Source organism: Pinus tabuliformis, chromosome 9 (assembly GCF_031772625.1).
Source record: "Pinus tabuliformis cultivar Carrire ecotype Pingquan chromosome 9, CPIR1, whole genome shotgun sequence".
NCBI classification, from domain to species: domain Eukaryota; kingdom Viridiplantae; phylum Streptophyta; class Pinopsida; order Pinales; family Pinaceae; genus Pinus; species Pinus tabuliformis.
The window spans coordinates 185,280,023-185,303,374 of NC_142307.1; positions in this window are offsets into that span (position 1 = coordinate 185,280,023).

The window sequence follows — 23,352 nt, forward strand, 5'->3', positions numbered from 1 at the left end:
GATTAGGCGCACATGGCAGCGGGTCACATTGCAATGGGTCACATTGTTCGTTGGTTGCAAACCTTTGTAGGGAATCCCATATACATGATGGCATATGCTGTAACCACAAGTCATAGCCATGGGGTCCGGGAGTCTAAATGTCACGCCCCTACACCTGCGGTAGTCTTTCAACCGCTTATAGCGAGGTGCAGCACCACCGAACACTTTCTTTTGACCAATAGTAATGTTCATGGACTACGCCTTCACATTCGATACTTAGTTTATTTTTTCATTACCAAGTATTATTTTTATCCTTTATACAAGTGAAAGCCCACAAATTCACATAGACAGCATTATACAAGAGAAATTCACAACAGTATAAAGGGAGGGGCAACTCCCTGCAATATGAGTCTGCCCGAATCAATATATTATACAACTTTACAAAGTTACAAAGCTTTACAAGTATACTTGGAAACACCAAGTTTTTTACTTAGCCAAATTTACACTTCTCACACGTTCATGTGATAACCAAGATTTCCTTGCCCAAGTCGGGCGGGCACACCCTCACACGAGCTGCCTTTCCTCACTTCACAGCTGAACCTTGTTTTCGTGCATGACGGGCGAGTCACTCCACCAAGTCACCAAGACACCGTCTTCGCACAACCGGCTTCACCAATATTCCATTGTGCACCCGGCTTCACCACGTTCCACCGTTCTTCAACTTCGCACCGGCGGTCGACTCCACCAAGTCTCCACCGTTTACCTGTTGAGAATGCAACAAGATGATGGAGCTTAGTGGAAAGAAGTCGCCTTCACTAAGTGGGCCAGCAGGCTATTTTTGGCGCAAAGTCTATTTTTAGACTATGTCTATTTTTAGACATATGGATCATGGTCTATGAGTTGTAGGATGCTATTTATGGATGATTGGTCATGTTGGGAAAAATAGATGGACTTCTATTTTTGGTTCATAGCGGAGTGATCAGATTCTATTTTAGACTGCCAGGCTAAAAATAGAAACAGTCAAATATTATTAGCCCTTAGTAATATTTGGACTCTAAACATTATCGTATTCTCTTGGAGCACTTCAGTTCGAGCTACGGATGTGCCACATGCAGCTGACAGAACGAATCACATGGTTTCTTATGTGTTAGTTGAGCTATTGCATGGAGGACTTCAGTTAGAACTCATGCATGTGAGTTCTATGGAGTTGGATGTGGAGTTGATGGAGTTGTGTTCAGTTGAACTAGTTGTATTCAGTCTAACTGGAGAATACACTAGTGATGAGTTGTGTGAATTGATTGTTAATTAACTCACTAATTATTAACTCATAAAGTAATTGAAGAATACATCAGTTAACTTAGTGCATGGACAGTTCAATAGAGACAGGTGTTAGAGGTAAGTGAAAGGGTGAGTTGTGACTATCAGTTGTGCATGAGATTTGCACAATCATGGATTGAGTATGCCCATGAGGATTGCACAGCATATGCCCAGTGAAATAGCCTGTGCTCACGTGATTTTCACTTGGTATTGTGCAATAGAGGCAGGCAAAGCAGCGGAGGAGATTTGAACCGGTGATTTGTTCGGATCTGAGCTAGTTTTGTGTGTAACAGGTGGAGATAGTGTTGGATACTTGTGAGGAGTATTGTACTATGCATTGTTACATTTTCTCAATCATTAATATACAGATAGTGTGGGGTTTTCAGCTGTAAGCTTTCCCCGGGTTACATACTGTGTTAATGTGTGCATGCGATTGACGTTTCATTGTTTTTAATGCTGCTAAATTGATGATCAATATAGAGGAGGTTATGTATTATGCATGTATTCTGCAATAGTGTATAATCGGGATAATATTTGTGAATAAGTGTTTATTATTCAAAATTTCTACATGGTATTAGAGCTGTTGATCATCAGATCTACTATTCAGAAAGTGTTTACATTCTATTTCTTCAGGCAGAGTCTGTAATCGGGCCAGGTAGCCTCTGGATTCATCCTTCCTTTGGAAGGTGAGGTATCGAGTAAAAGCCCATACAGTCAATCTCTGTACGAGAAATACTTTGTTCTCACGAATCTTAGATCAGAGGTGGTTGAGTTTGGAGCTGGTGGAATTCAAATTTGCAGCAGTGTTTTCTTGGTATCAACGTGGCAATGTCTTTCAACAGATTGCGATTGGAGTATGCTCTTGAGGGCAGCTCGAACTATATTGCATGGAAGGACAGGATGGAGGTGGTGTTAGATGATAATGGGTTGAAGGATTTCATAGAGGCTGAGGTCCCAAAGCCTACTGATACTGCACAGGTTGATGCTTGGAAAAAGAAGACAACAAAGTGTCGAAGGATTCTGTTGGAGGGAATGAAGGATCACATTATGTCCAGCCTGCATGGAAAGGCTTCTCCATACTTGATGTGGAAAGCATTGACAGATCTATTCCAAAGCAAGAGCGATCAAAGGAAGCTGGCGCTCAAGGATAAACTCAGAAACATCAAATGTGAGAAGGGAGACAGTATTCCCAAGTATCTCATGAAGTTCACTCAGTGCAGGGATGAGCTGGGAAGTGTGGGGGTGACTGTCGATGATGAGGACTTGGTGAGCTTGGCTCTCCTTGGTCTTCCGAAGAGTTGGCATTCCTATCAGGACTCTGTCAATGGTCGGGAGAAATTGCCAGGATGGGAGAGACTTTGGTTAGATCTTGTGCAAGAGGATATCAAGCGGAATACCAGGGACGTATCTTCATCAAAGGGACCTGATGAAGAAAATTGCGCTTTGGCTGCCAAAGCAAAGAAGGGGAAGAGCAAGAAAGCTTCTCAGTCTGGTGTGAAAGGCAAGAAGCAAGACATGTCCAAGATGAAGTGTTTTCACTGTCACCAGCACGGACACTATGCCACTAATTATCCGCAGAAGAAGAAGAAAAAGCAAGATGCTAGATCTGCAGCAGGAGAGGCTCTAGCCTCGCAGTTTTAGCTTGATTTTTCATTGATCGCATGCATGGTTTCAAGTGTGATGGGATCAATGTGGTTCTTGGACAGTGGTGCGTCTTTTCACATGACAGGAGATCGAGATTTGTTTTCTGATCTGGAGGATAAAGATCTTGGAGTAAACATCAAGATGTGCGATGATGGTAGATACAGTGCGACCGGTATCGGTACCATTTCCTTTGAGAGGGAGTCTTGTAAACCCTTCGTATTGAAGGAAGTGATGCATGTTCTAGGATTGAAGAAGAATCTTATCTCTGTGGCGATGTTATAAGACAAGGGATATGATGTTGTTTTCAGTGAGGGAAAGGCTTTCTTGCGCAGTAAGACAACTGGAGAAACCCGGAAGATAGGGTTTGAGTGAGGAACCTTTATGAGTTGCATGTAGATGGTTGTACAGCAATGGCATGCAAGGCAGAAGGATTGGTGAGCCGGGATGATGGCGAGCTGTGGCACAGGAGATTGGGTCACCTTCACCATGGAGCCTTGAAGATACTGCAACAAATTAGTACTGGGATTCCTAAAGCAACTCTTGCGCAATCAGATCAGTGCAAGGGGTGTACTTTGGGAAAGTTTGTGAAAGCCACCTTTCACGAGAAGGATAGTCGCGCCACAGCGATCCTTGAGAGAATTCACATAGACGTGTGTGGACCTTTCTCAGTAGCTTCGACAGCAAAACACATGTATTATGTGATTTTTGTTGATGATTTCTCTTGTAAGTGCTGGATCTTCTTCATGTAGAAGAAGAGTGAGACATACTCAAAGTTCTGTGAGTTCAAAGCACTGGTCGAGAAGGAGTCGGGGAAGAAGTTAAAGGCTCTTAGGAGCGATAATGGTGGTGAATATATCTCTGGTGAGTTCAAGGACTTTTGCAGTGCAGAAGGGATTCAAAGAGAGCTCATAGCTCCCCATAACCCACAGCAGAACGAGGTTGCTGAGCGAAAGAACAGAACGATCGTGGGTGCCGCACGGGCGATGTTGCATGATCAGGGCCTACCCCTTCACTTGTGGGCGGAAGCATGCAATACAGCAGTTTATGTGCAGAATCGTTGTCCTCACAGGATACTTGGCATGAGTAAACCCGAGGAGGCTTATTCTGGTAAGAAGCCTGATCTTTCTCATTTGAGGATTTTTGGTGCTAACATTTACATGCAATTGACAAAGGATTCCAGGAAGAAGTTGGAGAAAACCGTAGAGGTTGGGATATTTGTGGGGTACACTGATACGCCCCACAACTTTCATGTGTATTTTCCAGACATTGGCAAGACTGTTGTGCAACGGGATATAAAATTTCAGGAGGAGAAAGCCATGATGTGTTCGCTTGAGAGGGAGCCACACTTGCATGCAGATGAGGAGCTATTAGTTCCTAAAGATGAGCTTCAGGAAGTGGATCAGCCACAGGATGAGGTTCATGGAGTGGAAGAGACCACTCATGCAGCGCCAACCATTAGAGGGCGAAAGCGCTTGACAAAAGCTGAGCGACTGGCTCAAGATGTAGAGAAAGTTGTACGACCACCTACATCCCAACGCAGGCAAAGATAGTCACCTGATTGGTACATTGGATACATGGCTCTTGTGAGAAAATGTGTTGTGACTGAGCCATCCTCTTTCGAGGAAGCTGTGGCGGATCCCCCATGGGTAGACGCCATGGTGGAAGAGTATGATTCGATTGTCAGAAACAATGCATGTGAGATTGTCCCAAGACTGGAAGGGAAATCAGTAGTGGGTTCGAGATGGATCTACAAAGTTAAGCAGGTAGATGACGGGAGTGTGGAGAAGTACAAGGCAAGATTTGTTGCTTGAGGCTTTTCACAGATAAAGGGGATCGATTATGAGGAGACCTTTGCACCTGTCACAAGGTATTCTTCCATACGGACGATTCTTGCTCTCTCAGCGCAGATGGGGTGGCACATTCATCAGATGGATGTGAAGACCGTATTCCTCAATGGAGTCATTGAGGAGGAGGTGTACATAGAATAGCCCGAAGGTTTAGAGATCTTCAGCAACGAGTTGCATGTGTGTAGGCTCAAGAGAGCGCTGTATGGGTTGAAACAAGCACCACGTGCTTGTTACACATGGATAGACAGTTATTTCACCGGACTTGGATTCTCCAAGAGTGAGGCGGATCCTAACCTATACCAGATTGTGGTGGAGTGTAAGTTGCTTATCATTGTACTTTATGTAGATGATTTGATTCTAACGGGTGATGAGCTATTGATACTTTCATGCAAGGGTGATCTTGCTAAGGAGTTTGAAATTAAGGACTTGGGCCTCCTTCATTATTTCTTGGGATTGGAAATCTGGCAGCGCAGTGATGAACTATTTGTTTCTCAGGGTAAGTATGCTTAGGAGATATTGGATAAGTTCAACATGCATGGCTTCAAGCCTGTTGATACTTCTCTTCCTGGAGGTTAGAGGAAGGAGGATGCCACTTCAACAGAAGAAGTGGATGCCACTGTTTATGGACAGTTGGTGGAGTTGCTTATGTATCTGGTCAATATGCTATTAACCAGCTTTCACAAGCTGTGGTTAAGCCAACCAAGCTCTTCTGGAAGGAAAGCAAGCATGTATTGCATTATCTCATAGGCACATCGTGATATGGATTGTGGTACAGACAGGAAGATGAGGTGAAGCTATGTGGCTTCACGGATGCAGATTGGGCAGGGAGCCCAACGGACAGAAAGAGAACATTAGGAGGGGTCTTCAGTATCGGGTCAATAGCAGTTTCTTAGTACAGCAGGAAGCAGAGATCCATGGCACTCAGTTCAGCAGAGGCCGAGTATATGGCAACAAGTTTGGCTGCATGCGAGGCTATATGGATGAGGAAGATCCTGGTCGGTTTTTTCGGTTCTTACTTGGAGCCTACTGTGATTTACTGTGATAACCAGAGTTGCATTAAACTCTCGTATAATCCTATATTTCATGATATATCTAAGCACATTGAAATCAGGTACCATCATATTAGAGATTGTGTGCAGTGGAGAATCATGTTACTTTCATACATTCCAACGGAGGATCAAGATGCTGATACCTTAACGAAGGCACTCACCAGGAGAAAATTTGAATACCACCGAGGCAGGATATGGGTTGCTGATAATCCATATCTTGTTCAGAGGGAGTGTTGAGAATGCAACAAGATGATGGAGCTTAGTGGAAATAATTCGCCTTCACTAAGTGGGCCCGCAGGCTATTTTTGGCGCAAAGTCTATTTTTAGACTATGTCTATTTTTAGACATATGGATCATGGTCTATGAGTTGCAGGATGTTGTTTATGGATGATTTGTCATGTTGGGAAAAATAGATGGACTTCTATTTTTGGTTCACAGCAGAGTGATCAAAGTCTATTTTTGGACTGCCAGGCTAAAAATAGAAACAGTCAAATATTATTAGCCCTTAGTAATTTTTGGACTCTAAACATTATCTTATTCTCTTGGAGCACTTCAGTTCAAGCTACGGATGTGGCACATGCAACTGACAGAAGGAATCATGTGGTTTCTTATGTGTTAGTTGAGCTATTGCATGGAGGACTTCAGTTAGAACTCATGCATGTGAGTTCTGTGGAGTTGGATGTGGAGTTGATGGAGTTGTGTTCAATTGAACTAGTTGTATTCAGTCTAACTGGAGAATACACTAGTGATGAGTTGTGTGAATTGATTGTTAATTAATTCACTAATTATTAACTCATAAAGTAACTGAAGAATACATCAGTTAACTTAGTGCATGGACAGTTCAAGAGAGACAGGTGTTAGAGGTAAGTGAAAGGGTGAGTTGTGACTATCAATTGTGCATGAGATTTGCACAATCATGGATTGATTATGCCCATGAGGATTGTGCAGTATATGCCCAGTGAAATAGCCTGTGCTCACGTGATTTTCAATTGGTATTGTGCAATAGAGGCAGGCAAAGTAGCGGAGGAGATTTGAACCTATGACTTGTTCCGATCTGAGCTAGTTTTGTGTGTAACAGGTGGAGATAGTACTTGATACTTGTGAGGAGTATTGTACTATGTATTGTTACATGTTCTCAATCATTAATATACAGATAGTGTGGGGTTTTCAGATGTAATCTTTCCCCCGGTTACATACTGTGTTAATGTGTGCATGCGATTGATGTTTCATTGTTTTTAATACTGCTAAATTGATGATCAACGTAGAGGAGGTTATGTATTATGCATGTATTCCACAATAGTGTATAATCGGGATAATCTATGTGAATAAGTGTTTATTATTCAAAATTTCTACATTACCAACCGGCGGGTACTCCTACCCGTGCCCTCACCCAATAACCAAGACAGTGTGCTACCTCCATGTGGCCTCGCCCAAGAGCAGGCACATCGCCAATCTATGCCTTCCCTTCTATTTGTTGTGGCTACACCTAGTCTTGTGCACTTCTCCTTGTTGGATGATGAGCGAAGTTCGAATGCTCAAATGCCTCCACGCCTTTCTTGTTTATACGCCTCCATGGAGTGGTCGCACCATCTCTCGCCCGACTGTCATCTTACCTAAACCAACGCCTTTGTTAATTTTTGAGGTTGGTCGGCTCATCGACCAATGCCCCAAACACAACTCTCCATCGTCGTCTTCGTATGTGGATTTCCCACATTCATCCACCGTATAAACACATGGTTCACCGTCACATTCTGCACGCATGCCTCCATGTTTCGCTTTGCCATGTTTGCTTATTCATGCGCACTTTGCCCTTAGCCAACCTTCACACTTCTTGTTTTGTCTCCTCGCGTGCCCAATTTTCGAACCAACTTGTCACACTTGTGTCGGTGGGCGTGCGAAGGGCCCCTTATATCCTCCTCCACCTAAAATCATTGTTGTCCTCGACAACATATCATCCTGGTAGCCATCCACCAAGATCAATATTTCCATATCCGAATAGTCTTATCCATGATATCAACTCCTCCACATACTGCAAACATTTCTGCAACATATGTAGAACCACTGTCTCCATCATGTCTCGTCCCGGCAACCATCTGTCACCAAGATCACCATACCAAGGTATACACCCCATCGGTATGTCATACATCGGAAATCATCTCAATCCATGACCATTGACCATCTTATCGCAATATCCACATGTTTTTCCCCCTCGTGGAAGGCTGTCCCTTCCATCTCAAGCTACATGCCCACTGCAACATCTTGTGTTGACCTCATCATGTGTTACCATCATGTGAACTGCTGCCATGATACTCCAACAAATGCTAACACATCTCTGTATGCGTTGTAGCCCCATGTTTGAACTATTTGGGTAGCTAATCCAACTGTCATGCCCAACCATGAGAATGTACATCCTCATGCCATCACCGGTTGTTTCTTAGAACATACCGTCACATCCTCAACTCGATCAAGAATCCATCTCCATATAAGTGTAAGCCATGCTCAGGTCCATGAAGTAGTCCTCATCTCATCTGCAACATGTTGTCCATGATGTTTCCTATCCAACATCATCATCCATCTACAAAACATCCATCTCCTCAAAGTGAAGAGGTCATCTCATGAAACTCCGACTCTCGATGTTCCACATCCAGGTCCATGAAGCAACCTCCATCATATCTGTAATGTGCCATCCCTCAAGTCTACCATAGAAACAAGTATACACCTATCTCATCTATCCATGTGCTGCCCATGATCATAGCTCAATCAACTCCCATGTGTCAAAAGTGGTTAAGTCTCGGCTCAAGCCATGCCCAAGTGTTGCCACCAAGGCATCATCATCATTGTAACTCCATCACTCCAAAGTGTCTCATATCGATCCTCCACATCAAGTCACTATTTCAAGCCATTCCCATACATGTACTCGAAAGTATGCATCCCATTCTGCATCAAAGTCTCTGACCTGAGATCCTCAATGCATCAGATCCTCTAAGTCCACCATATATGAAGTCCCTAAAAGTCACAACCTCATGTCATCATGAGCTCCGTGAGTCATCTCCAACCAACACTCTAGAAAGCATACAAGTCTCGGCCCAAAGGTCTCTGCAAGATGCCTCAGCACTCCATGTAGTAGGAATGCTCCATAGTCTACACACAACTCCATCCAAGTCCATGGCCTTGTTGTACAAGAGTGCACAACCTCTCCATTGGCTCATAACCAAAACATCTCCATGTCACACAAGCAAATCTTCCTGCACAACATCCTTGCCTTGGCACTCCTCATTGGATGTCTATAAATGACACCTCTACAAGTGCTCCTACATCATGTCCCTGCATAAGACTTCCATGCTCCATGTCTCCAGCCTGATGTCCATGACTAAGTTTCCATGTAGTCCAACCAAGTAGACCCATCACAAAAATTGGTCATCTCATGCAAGTCTGCATATTCCATCTAGTGAACTCGGTCACCCAACTATATCATCATCATCACGAGTCCCTTCCATCATAGCTCCACCACTGAAGGTTCCACCAAGACTTTCTCTTCGTCTCGGCCATGAGAAGTCCACCCAAGCATCATCATATTCAAGTGTGTGCCCTTCAACCTATCCACGAGTCATGCCGGGCACTTAGCCAATTCTCCATGTGGCTAAAGGATGACCCAATCCTTCGCAATGATCATCATGTTCCTCCCTTATCATGGGCCTTTGTACCTTCTACCATAAGGTCACAAACAACCCCAACAAGTCCTGCAACAGTCAACAATCCTTACTTCTCCATACAAGGTCTCATCATAGACACCCATGGTAAGATGACCCCTTGCATCGGAAAACTAATTTTTCCCTTCCCTGCTTGTGGTCCATCTACCAAATTCTCAAGAGAAACACAAGTATTAATAATACTTACATCATCATCATGAGGCTCCTCCATGTGAGTATCCCCATGCATCCATGTCTGAAAACTACACGATCCTGGTCCAACTTTATCAATCTCAAGTTCATCCTCCATCATTGTCACATCTGCAACATCCTCGATCATCACAACTTCCTCTTCCTTATCATCACATTCTGTAGCTTCGTTCTTATGAATCAAAGCTATGAAATGCTTCTTCTCAAGAGTTAGCCATTTCCACTTCTCTCGAATCAAGTCCTGCCTTATCTTCAATTCCTTGAGTTCTACATCAAACAAGTCCACTTCCTTTGCAAGTCGATAGGCTTCGTCCCTATTCTCGTCAGAAATCCCTTCCTTGACCAAGGCACGAAGAGCATCCTTTGCTTTGAACAAGCCTTTGCCCCATTCTGCAAATCTTTGTTCAACCTTACTTGATTCTTCAAGTAGACTCCCTTAAAATTCCTTGAAGGTTGCAAAACCCATTTCCTACAAGATAGACATCCTCCTTGATTCTTCACCAAGTTGCCTACAACCATGAACCAACCCTTGTTCCACTTGTATGTGAAACCAACTTCCTTCACCTACAAGTACCTACTTCCACTATCATCAATTGTTAAGTGCTTAAACACTTACTTCACCCAACTTCCTGCAATACTTATCCAAGTCTTCAGACTAGCTCTAATACCACCTCTCACGCCCCTACACCTGCGGTAGTCTTTCAATCACTTATAGCGAGACGCGGCACCACCAAACACTTTCTTTTCACCAATACTAATTTTCATGGACTACGCCTTAACATTTGATACTTAGTTTATTTTTTCATTACCTAGTATTATTTTTATCCTTTATACAAGTGAAAGCCCATAAATTCACATAGACAACATTATACAAGAGAAATGCGCAACAGTATAAAGGGAGGGGTAACTCCCTGCAATATGAGTCTGCCCAAATCAATATATTATACAACTTTACAAAGTTACAAAGCTTTACAAGTATACTTGGAAACACCAAGTTTCATACTTAGCCAAATTTACACTTCTCACACCTTCATGTGATAACCAAGATTTCCTTGCCCAAGTCAGGCAGGCACGGCCTCACACGAACTGCCTTTCTGCACTTCACAACCGAACCTTGTTTTTGTGCACGACGAGCGGGTGACTCCACCAAGTCACCAAGACACCCTCTTCGCACAACCGACTTCACCAACGTTCCACCGTGCACCCGGCTTCACCACGTTCCACCATTCTTCAACTTCACACCGGCGGTCGACTCCACCAAGTCTCCACCGTTTACCAACCGACGGGTACTCCTACCCACGCCCTCACCCAATAACCAAGACAGTGTGCTACCTCCGTGTGGCCTCGCCCAAGAGCGGGCGCATCACCAATCTACACCTTCCCTTCTATTTGTTGTGGCTACACCTAGTCTTGCGCACTTCTCCTTGTTAGATGATGAGTGAAGTTCGAATGCTCAAATGGCTCCATGCCTTGCTTGTTTATACGCCTCCATAGAGTGGTCGCACCTTCTCTTGGCCGACTGTCATCTTACCTCAACCAACACCTTTGTTAATGTTTGAGGTTGGTCAGCTCATCGACCAATGCCCCCAAACACAACTCTCCATTCTCAGCTTCGTATGTGGATTGCCCATGCTCATCCACCGTATAAACACATGGTTCGCCCTCACATTTTGCATGCATGCCTTCATGTTTCGCTCTGCCATGTTTGCTTGTTCATGCACACTTTTCCCTTAGCCAACCTTCGCACTTCTTGTTTTGTCACCTCATGTGCCCGGTTGTCGAACCAACTAATCGCACTTGTGTCAGTGGGCGTGCCAAGGGCCGCAGGCCCTTACACTAACAATGCAACACACTCCTCATTGGAACCCCACAAGCCTGCAGGCTAAGACTCTAGTCGGTCTACCTGTCATGTTGGCGCTAACAAGTATGATACAACTTGTCATGTGGATGTTCAGCCCTAATGCCCAAAGGCTGAAAACAAGGTGAGACTTCACTCATCAGCCCATCAGGGGTTGGAGGTCTAAAATGCAATGAAAAGGTTAAACCAAGTTCCAAAGTTCCATTCTTATCGCTCGAAACAAGACAAGACCTACCTCATTGCCCCGTCGGGGATCCAGGGTCGAAGTTATTTGATGTTGGGGTGTTACACGGAAAAATCAACAATCATACTCACTTTATATTATGCCAACAAACTCGAAAAATTATAAGTGGCATGAGGCCCAATTACTTAACATCATTGATTACATGAGTGTGAGGCTACTCAAAGCTTTCCGTGTTTAGTAAATTGGTTTTGCATAGTTTATTTAGATGGGTGATATCATTAGCCCATGTTTAAGTGTGAGAAAAAAGAAAAGTATGCAGCTTCAAGCTTATCTTCACACTGCACGCACATATGATGATGATGATGTGTGCTTGGGCAAGATATTCGCATAGGTTTCACCTAAGAGCGCGCCACCCAATCAATTTTCACAACATAAAAGCACATACCCGCATGCATATCATCTTATATGCATGTCAAATTGATATAGAGATATGAATATGATAAATGAAAATTGTCATGCAAGAAGTCAAGCCAAAATGAGGGAGGGGAACCGCCCAACTAATTCTTCAATACACATGTATATATTTCTCGGTTGTTTATAAATGCCATCTTCGCAGAGTGAAATTAAGTAGTTAAATGTAATTGTTCAAATAGAGTTTTGAGATTAAAAAAGGAGGTATATGCATATGTATATGTATATATATATATATATATATATATATATATATATATATATATATATATATATATATATATATATATATATATATATATATATATATAGCTTGAGTGGGCCTAATGATTAAGAGCATGTGTTTCCTCCTAAGAGGTCACAAATTCAAAACGGGGGGGGGTAGAGTATGTATACCTTCGTAGAGTTATCAATGAAAATTGCTATGCGGAGGTGGGTCCCTTGTCCCACAAACAAGGGGGTCTTATACACCAATTTGGTGTCTGGCTTGCTTGTGACCTAAAAAATGGATATTATATATATATGTATATATATATATATATATATATATATATATATATCTATATATATATATATATATATATATATATATATATATATATGAAGACGTGAAATGTGCGCAATATGATTTGGCATTTATCATAATATATAATCTTAACAACATACATGAAAACATTGTTACAAAATATATGAAATTCAAATTATAAAGTTATATATAATCATATACTATAAATACCTATGTCAGTGATGGATCCATTTAGCGTAAAAAGAGGAAAAATAAGTTTAAGTTTTTTCAATGTATTTCACAGAGAGATATATTCATCAAAATTTCAAGATTCACAATTAATAAGCATAGACCATGCTATTTATTAGGTTAAGTTTACTTCAATTGGAGATTAGAGAAGGGATTTCCATTATCCTCCTAATTGTAGGGCAATTACATTGCTTTGTCCGGTAACTAACCACCTTTGTGTCAAGTCTAGATTATAATGAGCAAATTCATAGGGAAATAAAGTAGTCAAGTTGAGAGATTGATATCACTTGTAGGTGCTTTATCAGTGGTATGGAATGCACTGATGGTTTAACAGTCACAACAAGCACCACTAGTTTCACATCCAACCACAAGCACTAGTGATTGGTTGTATGGGTGGTTTCATAGCCTCAGATAAGCACATGTGGTTTCATAGCCACAACAAGCATCGACGATTTCACAGTCTCAAGAAATAGCTATTATGCTTAGTCCAATCTCCCCTTGTGCCCAAACTAGGAACACGAGGTAAAATCGAAGACTAGGAAGTGATCTGGTGCAGGTTGAATGTTCTCTATGAGCATCATAGTAGTATTAGCACTCCACACGCTCTCTAAAAAATCCAAGTTGAATGCCCTATCTGATTTGGCTAGCATATTTATGGCGATCATGTTGCATCTTGTGTAAGACGGAGAGGGCACCCCTTCCCCTCATGCTTCCTTACTTAGCATGTTACCCTTTTAATTCATGATAAAGGAAAGTTGTGACAACACTTCCTAGTCACATTAATAACCATATCAGATCAGTGCATCTTTTCCCTGCCATAATGGTTCAACATTAAATTTAGTGGTATGGGTATCATAGTTTATGTCAAGTGGGTGAATCTAAAGATCCCATCTCCCCAAACTATGGACCATCATCCTTTTCAACTATATTTAAATTAAATAAAAAAATATAACTTTCATTAGGAAATAAAACATTAATATATAATTAAATTATTTTTAATTCAAAATCAAGTACAACACATGCTCAATCATTTTAATATTAATTAAAGCATTAATTACATGATTAATAATTTTTAATATTAAGTACAATATTCATACATCTTGATACCACAATCAAGACATAATTGAATTTCAGCATAAATAATTACATTATGTTTAAAGAGAGTTTTTTGTTAGTAACGATTATCTCATTGGATTGCACAATTACATAAAATGTTTATAATTATAATAGTCCACACAGGATGTCAATAGGGGTTATCTTTGGTGGTTGGGAGGAAGGAATGGAATCCTACCCACCCGAGTTCAATTCCAATAAGTGACATGAGGGATGTTGATAGGATTGATAGTATATGTATATTCCTCATATGAAATATACAACGATGTACTTGTGAAAAAAGAAAATTGAAAAAAAAAAATTAATAGTCCATGTAGGGGATGTTACAAACCCCACCGCCTTAAATCAACCCTATCTTTGGTGTTCTACAAAACAAAAAAACACAACAAAATTTGAGATTTATTGGTACAACTCCTTCACATCTGTTACATATTGAACAAAAAAAGGTCCAACACTGTCATCTGATTTTCACACTCCCATGTTGCCTCATTAGGTCCAAAGTGCTTCCATTTCACCTGGACCTATTCTATTACCAGTTACAAAGCACAATCTGGCTCTAGTGTAAGATGTATAAAGGTTTAGGTTGGAACTCTCCCTCAGGTTCCACCTATATCATAGACCAATCAATCACATGATTAGATTCACACACATACTTCTTTAGTAAGGATATGTGAAATTAATCATGTGCCTTTATGGTGGGGGTAAGGCTAGTCTATAGGTCATTGGCCCCACTCATTCCACAATCTGAAATAGTTTGCAAAACCTGGGTGCCAACTTAGGATATGATCCCACTTTCAGTGAACTCCTTCTCATTTTAATGTGGAGATGTGATCTCCATCTTGAAATTATATATGCATTCTCTGTATATATGCATAGCTCTTTTGTCTATCCTTGGCTTCCTTCAACTTCCTTTAATACTTAAATGACCTCCTACTCCATTTCCTTTAACATATAAGTTTTGAGAGTTACTTTGTTTACTACGTCATCCCAACCAATGGGTGTATTACACCTTTTTCAATATAGAGCCTCAAAGGGGCTCACATTTAATGATTCTTGATAGCCATTATTATATGCAAATTAAAATAAGGGACGAAACTATTCCCACCTTTTTGGCTAGTGCATAAAATACATTTTGAGCATGTCTTCTAACACCCTATTCACTCTCCCGATTTGTTCATCAGTTTGACGATGGTATGATATGTTGAATTCTAACTAAGTTCCAAATCCAACAAATAATTCTTTCCAAAATTTCAACGTGAATTTGGAATCTCGATATAATATTATCTTCTTATGCATTACATCCATTTGAATATCTATTCAATATGAATGGATTTGTGGGTGGACTTGGCAGGTATAAAGTGAGCTTCCTTACTCAATTTGTCCACCAGCACCATGATGGCATCATGTTGTCTCAACGTCTTTGGAAATCATTTGCTGAATTCCATTGATATGAATTCCCACTTCCACTTAGGGATTGGAATTGGTTGCAAAAGTATGACTAGATGTCTGCATTCCAACTGAACTTGTTGATATTGTAGACACTTGGAAATGTTCTCCGTGACTTCCTTTTTCATTATTGGCTAATAATGTATATTATTTATAGTTTTTTATCATCTTCTAGTATCCTAAACAACCTCAATAAGGTATTTTATCAAACTCATCTAGAATGAGTTTATTTAAGTTTCCCATGCAAAGTATATACCACCAGACTTTCAATTTTAGCAGTCCATCATCTATGAGTGTGTAATTCTTACTCAACGGTACTTCTGGCTCCTTCACATACTAGAAGTTTCCTTCTCGTACCAATGCTTCCTTGATATTTTCCTTGATGTTAAATTCACAAAAGCTTAGGGCTATCAAGTGAGCCACTTGCATGCTTCTCCTAAGTGCATTTGTCACCTTGTTTTATTTTCCCTTCTTGTACTCTATTTCAATAGTCAAATTAATTGATGACAACTGACCATATAACATGTCTTGTGTTAAATTTGGGTTGGTCAAACAAATATTCTATCCCTCCATGATATGACATCAACATGAATTCCCTTTTGAGCAAATAATATCTTCACCTTTTTAATATGTGGACAATTGTTGTGAGCTCTATGTCATGAGTGACATAGTTTCTTTTGTGTTCATTTAAATTCCTTGATTCATAACAAATTGCATCCCCTTCATGCATTAGTACTCCACCCAACCCTTCCCTACTATCATCCATGCAAACTAAGAATTATTTATCTGGATCAACTATCCTCATGATTGGTGTATGCTTAGGCAAAAGTTCAAGTTGCTCAAAGATGGTTGCACACTCTGATGTCCATCAAAATCTTACCTGTTTCCTTTCCAATACTGTAAATGGATGCCCAATCGTTGAAAAGTCTTAGTTTAATCACTAGTAATATCCTTCAAACCCTATAAAATATCTGACTTCTATTACATTTCTGGGATTGGAATACTCCATGTTGGCCTTGATCTTCTTGGGGTCCACAACCAGACCTTATTTTAAGATCACGTGCCTCAAATATTGAACTTGTGTCTTAAATAATTCACATTTTCTCAGTTTAGCATATAAATTGTGTTCCTTTAGTAACTATAATACTACCTTTAAGTGCTCCTCATGTTCCTCTATGGTTTTTGAGTAAACCATAATACCATCAACAAATACTAGCACATATTTGTCTAGGTATTAGCTAACAACATTGTTCACTAAGAATATAAATGTGGTTGGAGCATTTGTAAGACCAAATGGCACCACCACAGACTCATAGTGCACATATCTTATTCTCGACGCAATCATTTGCATGTCTTCATCCTTAATCCTAGCTCGGTAATAGCCATACCTTAAATCAATTTTTGAAAACACTGCAGGTCCTCTTTGATGGTCAAATAAGTCATCAAGTATTGCCAATGGCTATCTATTATTTATTGTTTCTTTGTTCAATATCAATAGTTGATGCAAAGTCATAGCATACCATCCTTATTCTTCATGAATAAATTTGGTTCCCCCCAAAGTGACACCCCTGGTATGATTTTCCCCTAACTTTTGTAATGAAATAATACTCTAGGTTATAAATGAATATATTTTTATGTAATGGCCTCAAGAGTGGGACCACATTTCCGTGATCTAAGAGGGAAGAGGAAACTTGACTTATGTGATGCTAGCTAGCACCATTGCTTGATTTATAGGAAGTTAGCAAGAAAAAGGAGCATGATGGGGTGACCATGAGACATGATTAAAAATAATTTGCATAACAAAGGAGGGGTTGAAACTCCTCTTGTGGGAGCACATGAAGATCATTGGAAGGGTTTGAAAAGTGGAGGGAATGAAATTCCCTAGGAACTTAAATTGTCACCTAAAGGAGCTCAAGAAAATTCATAGGAAATGGGAGTGAATGCTTGAAAAACATTGGTTGAGAAACCACTCAAGGTGCTTTCCTAGCTGATTAAACACTTGAACATATAAGTGATTCCTATCCTCTTTGAGTTGTGTACGTCTTCCTACTAAAATTTCTAAAGAAGATTCCCCTTAAAACGTTGATGTGGCTCGGGGGTGACTAGTGCAAGTGATTCTAGCTACATTATGTTTAAGGTTGGGCAGAAAATCAAAGTCCCACCTTTAGTATGGTCATTTTATTTATTGTAATCAAGTGCATTTATTTGAAAATTGTGAAATTGAAGCCTGCACTTATGGAATTTGATTGTATATATCTAAGAAATATTTCATGGCTATAAAATGTTGGTGCATATAACTATAAGCTAAATCAATGGAATTGTATTGAGTTGCAGGTGAATTTTATGTATATGTTCAATATGTTGATTCATTACCTATGTTAATGTTGAGGAATGATGATTTATGTGTGAATCGATTAAAACTAATCCCTATACAAATGATAAGGAATGGACAATTCTTGCATGTTTGATAAGTTAATGTTTTCTCACACTCCTTGTTGCTAAATTTTGCATATTAGCCATACTGTTGATAAATTGTTTAAGATTAACAAAAATGGATGCCATTATTCTTATGTGAAAGTGATGTGTTGGATCTCTAACAAATTTCTTAGGAGTGGGTTTGTTCCCGAGACCTTTATGAGTAGGTACTTGACCTTAATAGTCTGAGCATGAAAGAAATAGGTAGATCACCATGAAACACTTGAATGTTTGCATTAAAAAACATTAGAGAAATTTTGAAGTCTAAAGTTGGCCTCAAAACAAAAAATCACAACCAATATCAACTTTCTAAGAACTAATAAGATCCAAGTTTAAAATGTCAAACATGGGGGATGATTCACCATTTTTGGAGTTAAAAAATAAGAAGATTAAAAAAAAAAAAACTACTTTTTCAACTAGTATTTTCAACTTATCTCCCTATGGTTTACCCAAATTTTGAGCGAGATCATTTGTTGGATGTGAAATTTAATTCCTCATCTAACTAGTACCCATGTTGCATACTTTCATCGACCATTCTAAATGAAAAAGGAGAAATACAGGAAAAACGTGATTGCAATCACATTGTTTCATGTAACAGGGTCCATCAAAAGTATGTGACATGGGTACTTCTTGGACGAGTAATTAAATTCCACATCCAACCAATTCTCTTGCTCGAAATTTGAGTAAAATCATAAGGTGATAAGTTGAAAAAGTATTTTTTTCTTTGTTCCATCTAAAATTTGATGATGTAATCTAATCTTGTTTTATTATTTTCACTATTATTTTATAATATTCCCGAGGAGATCCATTTTAGACCTAAAAATTTCTCTAATGCTAATATGGCCATCAACCTTATTTTATAAATTGTATAGCTCAGGAAGGATAAACCCATTACACACACACACACACACACACACACACACACACACACACACATATATGTTATTTACATGTCAACTTGGCTTGATGCCTTAATAAGCTTAGGAGGTATTAACTGTGATGCAAGAGCATCCAGCTCAACAATTTCATTGTATTTTAGTAGACATAGGGGGTCTTGTGTTTTCAAGGAAGTTGGTTTCCTGAGTATTAAATTAATGTAACTATTAAGGTTTCCAAGTAAGTTTATGAGATATATTCAGAATAGGAATTAATTAGATATTGTGAGGAATATTGTAAATGTTCCCAAATGTTGGAGAACATGAGAGATTTAGACTAGTTAAGATTCCATAAGGATTGAGAGATTTGGAAATCAATTGTAAATTTTAGATTAGGAATTAGTTTCATGGTTTTTGTAACTAGAGGGGAACCCTAGGGATTAGTTGAGTCAAAAGTGGGTTTATTTCAAAAGATTAAGGACCTGAACCGAAATGGGTTACAAAACCTTTTGTATAAATGGAAGCCTAAAAGGCATAGAGAGAGTTAGTTAGTGAGAGAGTGAGACTCAGAGTTTAGAGATTAGATAGGGTTTGACTTTAAGTCTACGGGCAGGAAAGGAAAAAGGCCACTAATTAGAAAATCCAGCCAGAGAGAGAGATTCATTATGTAAATAATTGTTTATAAAGACAGAGAATTCTATTCCTGAGTTGTGTGGTGTGTATTGATTAATGGAATTATAAATTGTGGGTGAATTAGAGTAATTTTGCATAGTATATGTATGCAAGTGGAATTAAATTAGAACACAGAGGTGGAGAATGAAGGATAGTGGTCTGATCCTTTGAATTTGATTGAAGGATCAAAGTTGAAGTTCAGATGTGATAGTGCTTAAAGTGCATAGAAGTAAGTTAAGGAGGAATTTGTGCTGAAGAACAACCAAAGACTAGAAACCCTGGAGAAAACCTAAACCACAGAAGAACAGAGAGAGGACAGTGCACAGAGGAAAAGTACAACAACCAGAGGTGATTGAATAATCTCAGAAACGATAGATGCATAAATAATCATATAGGCGAGTTGAATGAATAGATGAGAACACTGAGGAAAGGAAAGCAGGAAGAAATGAAGTAACTGTGCACAGGAACCATTGGATCAGTCAAATCAATAGACATGATTGATAAAATAGGATCGGCAAAGATCTATCATGCAAAATAAAGTCAAGAAGTGAAGGGATCAAATTTAGCCACGTGACAGCAAAATAATGGAGCGGTCTATGGAAGCAATAAGTAGTATCTCGCGCAGTCTCAAAATGGTAAAATATATTTTACAAATTCATGCAATTAACCTAAGGGGTTGACACGTAGCACATCGGTGGGGAATCAAAATTGCTTATCTCATGCACTCTCAACATGTTATATATTGTGCTAGTAATCACGTGAGATTACATGATCATCGTTGGATTGATGTAAATGAAATATACATTGGAGATCGATCGGGCTAGTTGGTGCGTCATACGTCGCGATAGCCGTTGGATTAGACGGGACAGATCGATGATGGTAATTTGTAGCACCCAAAAGTCAAGTGTTTAAATAAATACATTAGTTGTGTAGCACGCAGTTGATGGTGATTGGTCAGGTTTGTTGTGGATCGGACAGTAAGAAAATCCATGCTTATAATCTGATTAACGTGTGATTAAATAGCTTCCGCTTAAGCATTTAATTAAGAGCATTAAACCTTGGTTTAAGAAGGTTTTACTAAGTAGGAATATTAAAATTCCTGAGACATAGTGTGACATGAAATTTTATTTGCATAATGTGGGTAGATGTGGTTTAGGCTGCATCAATTTTGGTATTAGAGCTGAATAAGGAAACTCTGCGTGTAAGAATTATTTGAGAAAATTTAGAACAGAGTTATGTTTTGAAGGTGTGTATACATGTGAATGGTGATGAAAGGAAGCAAGAGGAGATCATATTTTAAATTTGACAAATAGTAGGCACACATGGATAAGGTGTGGCAGAATTTGCAGATGAAAAGAAATAGAGAACAATCCATTCAAAGTGTAGTTGAATGGGAGAACAAGATCATGAAGAGATCTTGAAGGTGAGATGATATGTTTTTTTTATTTTTATTTATTTATTATTAATTTTTTTTTTTAATCTGGTTTGAAGATTGTGGTTGCAGAATTCAGGTTGTAGGCAAAAGAAGGTATCTCAGAAAAAGAAAAGAAGCAGTAATGAAGAAAGTTGGTAAAAATTTCTGAGTGAAAGAAGAGGTGGCCAGAACCTAGTATTTCATTTGTGATTGAAATACAAGAGGACAATTGTGTTTCTAAAAGGTGCAGATGAGTTGAAGTCTAGAAGGAGAAGAGAGAAGTGCTCAAAGAGGTTCGAGAGAATAGTGAACCAAGTTCTTGCCAAAAGACCAAGTACAAAGGAGAGCTTAGTGAGGTAAGTGACAGTAGGGAGGACTTGTTGTTACAGAGGCTTTAGTACAACTCATAGTAAGTGAGTGAGGAACTCATGAAGATAGAGGAGAAAATGACTACTGATAGTCATAGTAAAGGTTCTAAGGAAGACCAGAGTAGAAGAAAGGTGGAGAAAGAGGATGCCAAGGCAAATGACATACAGAGAAAATTAAGTGAAGAAGAATATGAGAGGGAGAAGGCTGAGATTGCAGTTCATCTTGAGATATTGATGAAGATGTTGCAGATAAATAAAGAAGACCAGAGGCATGGTTGTGTCATGAGGAAGAAAGTAAAGTGGTAGAGGCTACAAGAGATTAGAAATTAGCAAGTGAATATTCCGTTAGCAGCAGAATTGATGAAGCTTGAAAAGGTAATGAATGATAAATTGAAATCTGAAAATTATGGAAGAGTATCTTTCAGAAGATAAATACTATGAAGTAAAGAAGGATGGAGAATGTCTCTTGAATGAGAAAAATAGTGAATTATTGCAGCAGAAATAATTTAGTAATACATTGATGTTTGAAACTGTTACAACACAGGAACAATTTCTTGTGAGAGAAGGAGATGAGATTCAGTTTGAAGAGATGATGTGTGAAGCAACACTTGATACTGTTGAACCTTGTAATTTTCAAACTGATAATTTGTGCATAAATTCAGGAATTATAAGTGATGATGAAGTACTTATGAAGTTTCAAAGAAAAGTTAAATTGCTGGAATATTTGCTAGAAAATTGAGAGTATGACAGTGTGATTGTGGAGGAAGGAGTTCACTACAGTGGATAAGAGCAGAAAGACATCATTGAAGCAGATGGTGTGGAAGAGAGACTTGCTGATAGTTTTAGGAGACCTTTAGAAAATTCCTTAGAGAGGTTGAATCAACATACTAATGTGCTAATAGAGAAGGAAAAATCAGAGCAACATACTGAGATGTTGTCAGAGAAAGAGAAGGTAATGAGGCCTTATATTTTTAATTCTGGTAGTTGTTTTATGATTATAGGATTTTATGAAAAGGAGACAGACATGTTTCAAGTTGAAGAATTAGTTTTAGAACTGAAGAAGATGGGAAGTTTCCAGGTCGGACATGATGATGAGGAAAATGAAAAGCATGAAGATACCATGCTTGAAAAAATTAAATTGACTGGCTGAATCAGTCAAGGAAGTGAAGGAAATTACTGAGGGTTGTCAAGGAAAAGGAAGGAAAATATGTTGGAATTGATGAACATCATAGTGATATATTTGAGAGGAATCAAGTACAAGGGGAATTGGAGGAAAATTTATTTTTTGAAAGTAAATTTATAGATATTGGATAATGGTTGTTTGGAAAGTCACAAGAGGGTAAGGATGAAAGGGCGGTAGTAAGAATCCGACAACTTCAAGGAGAAGATAAAAAATAGCAGTCTGAAGATAAATTGGACATAGAGATTGAAAGAATAATAAGATTGATGAAGAAGGAGCCTTAGAAGAAAACAATAGTAAGAGGGCCAAGTAGCAGCAAGAGAAAGACAACAACAGACTGTGAAAGCATAGCTAGTGGGGCAAAGCAACATAAAGTGTGGAGACCTGGAGAACAACAACAAACAACAACAACAACCAAAGACAAATTACATAACAAAGTATGGGATCTAGGAGGACAAAGATTGGGAGCACATGATCTAGAGATCATGATTATTTTAACCTTGGGAGTCTGATGCAAGAGCATCCAACTCAACAATTTCATTGTATTTTAGTAGACATAGGGGGTCTTGTGTTTTCAAGGAAGTTGGTTTCTTGAGTATTAAATTAATGTAATTATTAATGTTTTTAAGTAAGTTTATGAGAGATATTAAGCATAGGAATTAATTAGATATTGTAAGGAATATTGTAAATGTTCCCGAATGTTGGAGAACATGAGAGATTTAAGCTAGTTAAGTTTCCATAAGGATTGAGAGATTTGGAAATCAATTGTAAATCTTAGATTAGGAATTGGTTTCATGGTTTGTGGAA